The following is a 9200-nucleotide window of genomic DNA, read 5'->3' on the forward strand; positions in this document are numbered from 1 at the left end:
AGGACTAGGCACGTGTCTAGAGGATTAGCGACCGGTGTGAACAGTACTGTGTGAATAGAGCCGCGTAAATAGTATTGCATATACATTATTTTTAGGGTTTCTTTTTTTTTTTATCAATTTTGTATCCTTGTGGTTTAATTCTCCTTAAATCCGTAAATTTTACCTATTCCTTTCCCTAAAAAGGAAAAAAGAGTCCCCGACCTCCGCTTAAAATCTTTTGTTCATTTTTCATTTATTTGTGTCTTGTAGAGTCCAAAATTGGTTTTACGCCATAGGTGATAATATTCGTCCAAAATCAAAACTCGACCTTACGTACACATTGCATTCTTACTCTTGAAATTCAAGTCTCCTTAGTGTAATCTTTGTGAATTGCTCCTAGAATCTTGATATTGGTTTGATTAGTTGGATAAGAACCGAATGAGAATTACTACGAGTGGAAAAATGTAAGAGAGTGTGAGCGTATTAAAGGGTAAAAGCCAATAAATTTGAGTGAAACACAAGTGGAATTGAGTGAAAAACATAAGGGAGTGAGGTGGGGTCCTTTCCACATTATTTCTAACTTTCTTTTGCAGATGTTAGCCATGTCTCGCAACCCTGAACGAAGCACAAATGAAGAGGATCAATCTAAAACACATAAGGTTAGAGCATATACACGAGCGTTTGGATCAAGTGGAGAACACACGTGCAGGGCAGCCACAACCCGTTCCCCAAGCATATAGGAGGGATAAAGCTCTGGCTAAAAGAGAGATCGATAACTATTGTAGAGATGAGTATGATGAAGGAGAGGACTCAGTGGGTAGCTATAGGAGAGATGGACGAGGTAGAAGAGCTAGGAATAGGGATGATAGATTAAGCTGAGCTAGGAGAGCTAGGAATAGGGATGATGGATTAAGTGGTATAGAGATGAAGATTCCATCTTTTTAAGGTAAATTCGACTCGAAAGCATACCTTGGATGAGAAAAGAAATGGAGTTCATAGTTGATTGCCACATTTATTCACAGGCAAAAAAGGTAAAATTGCATGTGATTGAGTTTTTTTACTATGCTAGTACTTGGTGGGATCAGTTTATTATAAGTAGGAGGCGAAATAAGGAACGTCCAGTTGAGACATGAGATGAAATGAAATCATTGATGATAAGTCGTTTTGTACCTAACCACTACAATCGAGACTTGTACCAAAAATTACAAAGTCTTACACAGGGCCGAAGCGTGGAGGATTATTATACAGAAATGGAGATTATCATGATTAGAGCAAATTTAGAGGAAGATAGAGAAGCTACCATGGCACGATTCTTGAATGGTCTTAATCGGGAGATTGTAGAAAAAGTTGAGTTGCAACATTATGTAGAGATTGAGGAGATGGTCTACAAAGCCATCTAAATTGAGCAACAATTCAAGAGGAGGGGTAACACCCGTGCAGTCCCAAGCTCAAGTTCCACTCCTTGGAAGTCGAGATATCTGAAACGAGACGAGAAGCCACAAGCAACTACTGTACCTAAGCCAAGATTTGAGCCCTCCAAGCACAATTCACAAGGTAACACCGTGACTCCTATTATTAGGAATTGTGACATTAAGTGTTTTAAATGTTAAGGTAGGGGCATATAGCAAGTGAATGTGTGAATAAAAGAGTTATGATATTGTGAGACAATTGTGAGATTGTAACTGAAGATGAAACGAAAGAAAATGAGATGCCACCATTAAAGGACGTCGAAGATGAAGAGTTTACAGCCCATGGGGAATTGACTTTAGTAGCTAAGAGAGTTTTGAGTGTGCAAGTAAAAGAAGACGAAGCAATGCAATGGGAAAATATTTTCTATACTAGGTGATATGTTCAAGACAAAGTATGTAGTATGATTATTGATGGAGGGAGTTGCACTAATGTTGCTAGTACTATCATGGTAGAGAAATTAGGGCTTCCAACACTTAAACACCCACGACCATACAAACTATAGTGGTTAAATGATAGTGGTAACGTAAAAGTGAACAAGCAGGTACTAGTGACTTTTTAGATTGATAAGTATGAAGATAATGTGTTATGTGATGCAGTACTAATGCAGGCTGGGCACTTGTTACTCGGGTGGCCTTAGCAATTTGACAAACGTGTGAAGCATGATGGTTTCACTAATAAATATTCATTTGTATTTAATCAACAACATCACTCTTGTTCCATTGACACCAAAGCAGGTTTATGGAGACCAAGTGAGCCTATAGAGAGAGAGTGAGCAAAAGAAAAAGAGAGAAAAAGAGAATGAAAATAAAAAAGAGCCTAAGAGAAATGTGAGAGAAAAACCAAAGAAAAATGCGGCCATTGAGAGAAAATTAGAAGGAAAACAACAAAATGAGTGAGATTAAAAAAGCGTTGTTTTCACATCAGGCGATGATTGTACTTTTGTACAAAGAGGCATTTTTAAACACTAACAAATTTGACTCTACTTTGCCTAGTTCTATCCTTTGTAGGAATATGAGGATGTCTTTCTTGAGGAAGCACCACATGGTTTACCTCCAATCTGAAGGATTGAGCATCAAATTGATTTTGTACCCTGTGCAACCATTCCAAATTGACTAGCCTAGAGGAGTAACTCAGAGGAGACAAAGGAATTTCAAAGGCAAGTTAATGAATTGATGGAAAAAGGGTACGTGAGAGACAGCATTAGTCCATGTGCAATTCCGGTTTTATTAGTTCCTAAGAAGGATGAGACGTGGAGGATGTGTCGACTATCAAACCATCAACAATATAATGATAAAGTATCGACATCCCATTCTTAGGCTAGATGATATGCTTAATGAATTACTTAGGTCTTGTGTATTTTATAAAATTGATCTGAAAAGTGGATATCATCATATTAGAATGAAAGAAAGAGATGAATGGAAAATTGTCTTTAAAATAAAATATGGTTTGTATGAATGGCTAGTCATGCCTTTTGGTCCGACTAATGCCCCAAGCACTTTTATGAGACTTATGAATCATGTTTTGCAAGCTTTTATTGGCAAGTTTGTTGTTGTTTATTTTGGTGATATCCTCATCTATAGCACAAACATAGATGATCAAGTAGAACATTTGAAATCTATTTTAGATATGCTTAGAAAAGAAAAGTTGTTTGTAAATCTGAAGAAGTGTACCTTTTGCATCGATAAACTTGTGTTTCTTAGGATTTTTTGTGAGTGCACAGGATATACTTGTTGATGAGGAAAAGGTGCGTGCAATCTAAGAGTGGCCGAGTCCCATAAGCGTAAGTAATGTGAGAAGCTTTCACGGGCTCGCTAGTTTCTACAGACGAATTATGAAAGACTTTAGGACATTAGTCGTACCACTTACCGAAGTAATAAAAAATGATGTTTTCTTCAAGTAGGGAGAAGAGCAAGAGAAGGCATTTCAAATGATCAAGCAAAAGCTGACCAATGCTCCCTTATTGTCCTTGCCTAACTTTAATAAAACGTTCGAAATTGAATGTGATGGCTCAAGTATTGGTATTGGCGCATTCCTAATGCAGGAGGGGCAACCAATTACTTACTTTAGTGAGAAACTAAGTGGGGCAACCTTAAACAACCCTACTGATACGGAGCTGTATACGTTGGTTTAAACATTAGAAATGTGGCAACAATACCTATGGCCTAAGGAGTTTGTGATTTACATCAATCATGAGTTCTTGAAACACTTTAAAGGCCAACACAAGCAGGCATGCTTGATGGGTAGAATTCATAAAGACGTTTCCATATATCATTCGTTACAAGCAAGGTAAGGAAAACATTGTTGCAAATGTGCTTTCCCTCAGGTACGTCTTAATCTCAACACTTAATGCTAAACTTCTTGGCTTTAAACATATTAAGGAATTGTATGCTAATGACCATGATTTTAGTGTTGAATACCAAGCTTGTGAAAAGAACGCAGTTGCTAAGTACTTTAGGCATGATGGTTACTTATTTTGGGAGAATAAATTATGTGTGCCTAATTGTTCTTTGAGAGATTTGTTAGCGAAAGAATCCCATGGAGGAGGGTTGATGGGGCATTTTGGAGTTGTAAAAACTTTAACAGTTTTGCAGGAACACTTCTATTGGCCATATATGAAATGAGATGTTGAAAGATCCTGAAGTTGTGATTGGTAATTGAACATAAGGTTGAGAGACAACTTTGGTTTGTGGATCTGTATGTCTTTCAAGTGGGGGAAAAGATTCTTGATATGATTGGCTAGAGGATGAAAACACACTATGGCTTATACACCCCGTTGCTAATACCTAGTGCATCTTGGACTGATGTTTTGATGGATTTTATGATAGGTTTACCTAGGTCGTGGTTGTGGATAGATTTTCAAAGATGACACATTTTATTCTATGCCACAAAACAAATGATGCTCTAATGTCGTTGACTTATTCTTTAGAGAGATTGTGAGGTTGCATGGTATGCCTAGGACAATTGTTTTCTAATAGGGATGCTAAGTTTTTAAGTTACTTTTGGAAAATATTATGGGCTAAGTTAGGAACTAAGTTGTTGTTTTCAACTACTTGTCACCCTTAAACTGATGGTCAAACAAAAGTTGTGAATAAAACTTTCTCTATTCTGTTGCAAGCTATCATTAAAAAGAAAATCAAAACTTGGGAAGATTGTTTACCACATGTTATAAGTATGCACAATTTGAAATTGTTTATGGTTTTAATCCTTTAACCCCATTGGATTTAACTCCACCACTTGTTTCTAAGCGTGTTAACTTACCTCGCAAGAAAAAGGATGAAATTGTTAAACAAATACACAAGATGGTAAAATTCAACATCGAGCAAAGAATTGAGCAATATGCTTAACAAGCTAACAAAGGGTGACATAAGCTAGTGTTTGAACTCGGCGATTGGGTGTGGTTACACATGAGTAAGGAACAATTTTCAGAACGAAGGAAATCTAAGTTATTACCTTGAGGGGATGGTCCTTTCCAAGTTTCGGAATGGATTAATGACAATGTATACAAGCTGGATTTGCTTGGTGAGCACAACGTAAGTGCTACTTTTAATGTTTCTGATTTGGGTCTTTTTGATGTAGGTGATGATTTGAGGACAAATCCTGTTCAAGAGGAAGGGAATGATGAGATTGAAGACAAAACTATCACAAGCACGTGGGATGAGGCATATTTAGATCCTATTCAAGTTTTCGTCGAACCCGTCACAAGAGCTCAAGTAAAGAAATTCAAAGAAGCGCTTAATGGATTGATTTAACCAACTTGGGCTTAATTAAATTCTTGGAGGCCCGTTGAAGGAATTGAACAAGATAAATTCAAAATTCTTGGAGGCCCGTTGAAGGAATTGAACAAGATAAATTCATGATTCAGGCTCTTGAAGTTTCCAAATAATCACTTCCACGAAATAGGAAGTTGGCTTGCACATTATGGTGGGAAAATATATTATTTTTCTTTTTCAGATACTTTCCTGTTTCTTAAGGAGGCTAGTGGAGAAACAAATCAATTAATTTTTTTTAATTGCCTAGTTTTCATTTTAATTGATGTAAGGCATTTAAGCCGATTAGGATTTTGATTTGATTTTCATTCTTTCCTATTCACTTAGAGTAGGATTCTGATTTGATTATATTCTTTCCTATTTGTTTACATTCATATTCCAATTTGATTTTGGTTTAGGATTTACGTCAAAAAATTCTTGTAACCAACCCTATATAATGTACTCGCATCCAATAGACAAAGAAGATAAGTTTTGATACAATTGGTGAGAGAGTTAATTCTCTTTGGTTCTTATACAAACTCTTTGAACTTATCAGATTTTTGCAGCTTATCAATTAGATCATCCATAACTGATTGTGACATCTTCACATTCCAAGGTTTGTGCTTTCAATAAACCTTGGGTCGCCGTTCCATTCAATTTTGGGTTTAGATTCGATCTTGGGGACTAAATTGATTAGGGTCACATCAGTTCTTAACGGGTTTCGTATCATAAGTGATGATGTAAGAGGAGTTTGTAGAATCTAGTTAAGAATTCTAGAATTTGGTAAGATGTTTATGAAGGATAATCTCAACCATTAATCAAGAATTATGGTGGCAAAATCTTAGCCATCCATTAGTCTTAGGAATCTTATAAATACCATCTAGCCCTTTCATTTTCATTCAATGTAATCTAGAAATTTCACCCTCTTGACACTACCATCCCTATCCCTTCCATAAAACTCCACATCTTACCCTCCAAATTCCAAAGACCAATTCCGGCCATTGGTCTTCTTGATACAGGGGCCCAACAAAGTATGTTAAACCCCGACATACTTCCATATCAGTTTTGGCAACATTCTGAAGAAAATTCAAAGCAATCAATGGAAAACTCTTCACCACCACCTTGATTACCAGAAAACCCATTGGTATTCAAATTTTTCCAAATTGTGTTATCTGGACAAAAGTCATTGGTTCCCATTTGCCTAATAAGGATATCTTGTTAGGATTTGATATCATTCACCAGATAAAACACCTTCAAATCATTCCTACTGGAATCCGAGTTAAGTCCATGTTTAAACCATTCACCCATATCCTAAAGCTTTATGGTTTGTCTGAAACCTCCCTGTCTTTCCAAGACATTTCCACAAGGTTTTTAAAGTTTTGTCCCAAGTCTCATGCTGACTTTCACCATCCCAATCCCCTGTGGCAAAATCCACAATTCTTTGTTCAATTACCTTTCAAGTTGAATGAAGATGTCAATCCAACCAAAGCCACCCATCCAGGAATGAGTCCTTCTGACTTAGTGTCCTAGCCCAAAAAGAATGTTCTCAGTTGCTGGCCCAAGGACTTATTGAACACACTAGTTCTCAATGGGCTTGTTAAGCTTTTTATGTTGAAAAACATTCTGAGATTGTTAGAGGAAAAAAATGATTGGTCATAGACTATCAGCCTCTAAACATGTTTTTACAAGATGACAAATTCCCTTTGCCAAAAAGATAGAGCATGTTCACTTATCTCAAAAATGCTCAAATCTTTTCAAAATTTGATCTTAAATCGGGATTCTGGCAACTTGGCATTAAACCATCCGAACGTTACAAAACTGCCTTTTGCATTCCCAATGCCCACTATCAATGGACAGTTTTACCCTTTGGTCTTAAAACAGCCCCATCCATTTTTCAAAAAGCGATGGTCCAAATTTTCCAACCCATTCTGCATAGTGCATTGATTTACATTGCTGATATTTTATTATTTTCAGGTACACAAGATGACCATCGCCATTTGTTAAATCAATTCTTTGATATTATTCAGTCTCATGGAATCATGTTATCAGCTAAGAAAAGCACAATTGCCACCAATAACATTGAATTCCTTAGAATGACTATCAAAGATGGCTACTATCAGCCAGGAAAGCACATTGCCCAAGAGCTCATCCGCTTTCCAGATCAGAATCTTTCCAAAAAGTAAATTCAGCAGTTCCTTGGTATTATCAATTATATCAGAGATTTTATTCCTCATGTTGATCACCACACCCGCCAACTGTCAGCTTTACTGAAAAAGAATCCACCTTCGTGGAACACCAACCACACACTTGCTATCACAACTTTAAAGCAAATTGGGCAAAATCCGCCACCATTAAAGCTCATCACCGATGGCAGACGAATATTGCAGACTGATGCAAGTGATGAATCATGGGGGGGCAAAGAACACTTCTTTGCCTATGCCAGTGGACACTTTTCTGACACACAAACATATTACCACAGTGTGTTCAAAGAAATTTTAATTGTGAAGCATGGTATTCAAAAGTTCGAGTATCATCTTATCGGCTACCACTTTCTTGTCAAAATTGACAACTCAGCTTTTCCCAACATCATGAATTTCAAAGGGAAAAATATTCCAGAAAAGATGTTGCTCAGGTTAAAAGACTGGTTTTCAAAATATGATTTCTCTGTGAAGCAAATAAAAGGAGACCAGAACCTTATTCCTGATATGCTCTTCAGACTTGCTAAGCCAAATAAATCCTTGTTTTTCATATCTTCAGAACACCATTTTCCTGTCATCTTCATGGCCACTTCACTCCCCTCACAAAGCCCTTACCCAAAAAACCTTTCCCCTTGGGAAAACTTTCACCACCGTCTTTGCCATACAAGAGTTTGCAAAGAAAGTTGTCTCTACGTTTTTCATGAAAGCCTATCTCTTATCAGAAAACTTGTTTCTTACAGGATTAACCCTGGATCCCTCCAGAGACATTTCAGAAGATGAATTATGGTACGTCTGGTGCCTAACTGTCCTCTATGCTACCAAACTGTCCTAAAGATAATTGTGCAGGTTGGATTGGATTTCATTGTCAATAAAAGCTGGATGTGGTGCAGTGAACCATTCATATACCTGGTCTTGAGTCCAAAAAAGATTTGTGTCTGGATGTTGGAAGTATGGCCTGTGAATAACGAATACTGATGTGAACAGTTGTGCTTCAGAGGCAGGCATACGTTTAAGATTGTAAATTTCCACCCAGAAAATCTGTTCCTTACAGGTTTAACCCTTGATCCATCCAAAGACACCACTGAAGATGTGTTATGGTACATCTGGTGCCTAGCAGTCCTTTATGCCACTAAGTTAGTCTTACCAATTACTCCCACATTGGACCATCTTCTTAATCCAGATAAAGCCACTCAAATGCCAAGTCCTAAGTCATCCTCCAAACCAGGATGTCGAAAAGATTCCCCTTATCCACCTTACCGTGGTCCCCACTGTAAGCATCCAAAGCTCTCCGAAACCTTTTTCCCACCAACCTCTTGTGACAATCCCTATGAAAAAGAAAGCTCATCCGAAAACGACTACATGAACCTCCGCTCTCCATAAAATAGTTTGTCTTGTTGTAATAATTATGTTATGCTTTTGTCTTGTATAATTATTAAAGTTTGCTTTTACTTTAAGCTTTTGCTTTTGTCAAAGTCATGCTTTAATTATTAAAGCACACTTTGTCACTTTGTCATAATTAAAGTTGTGTCATTATGTATCTTTTACTTTTGCTTTTGTAAAAGACAGGGGTCCTGTCCTATCTCCCCGAGAATTCTCCTATATAAAGGATTCTCCCCTCGCTTGTAAGATATAGAAGTTTTCCAAGAAATAAACTCTCGTGTTTTCTCAAACCATGAATTTCTAAACTCTCTTCTCTCTCTCTACAAATGAAGATCTAATGAAAGAAAAAGAATAAAGAATTAAGTTTGTTCATTTTGAAACTAAAGGAAGTATGCTCTGCACTTGCCTTTTGCAAGGATCCTGTGCA

Source organism: Citrus clementina, unplaced genomic scaffold (assembly GCF_000493195.1).
Source record: "Citrus clementina cultivar Clemenules unplaced genomic scaffold, Citrus_clementina_v1.0 scaffold_6, whole genome shotgun sequence".
Taxonomy (NCBI): domain Eukaryota; kingdom Viridiplantae; phylum Streptophyta; class Magnoliopsida; order Sapindales; family Rutaceae; genus Citrus; species Citrus x clementina.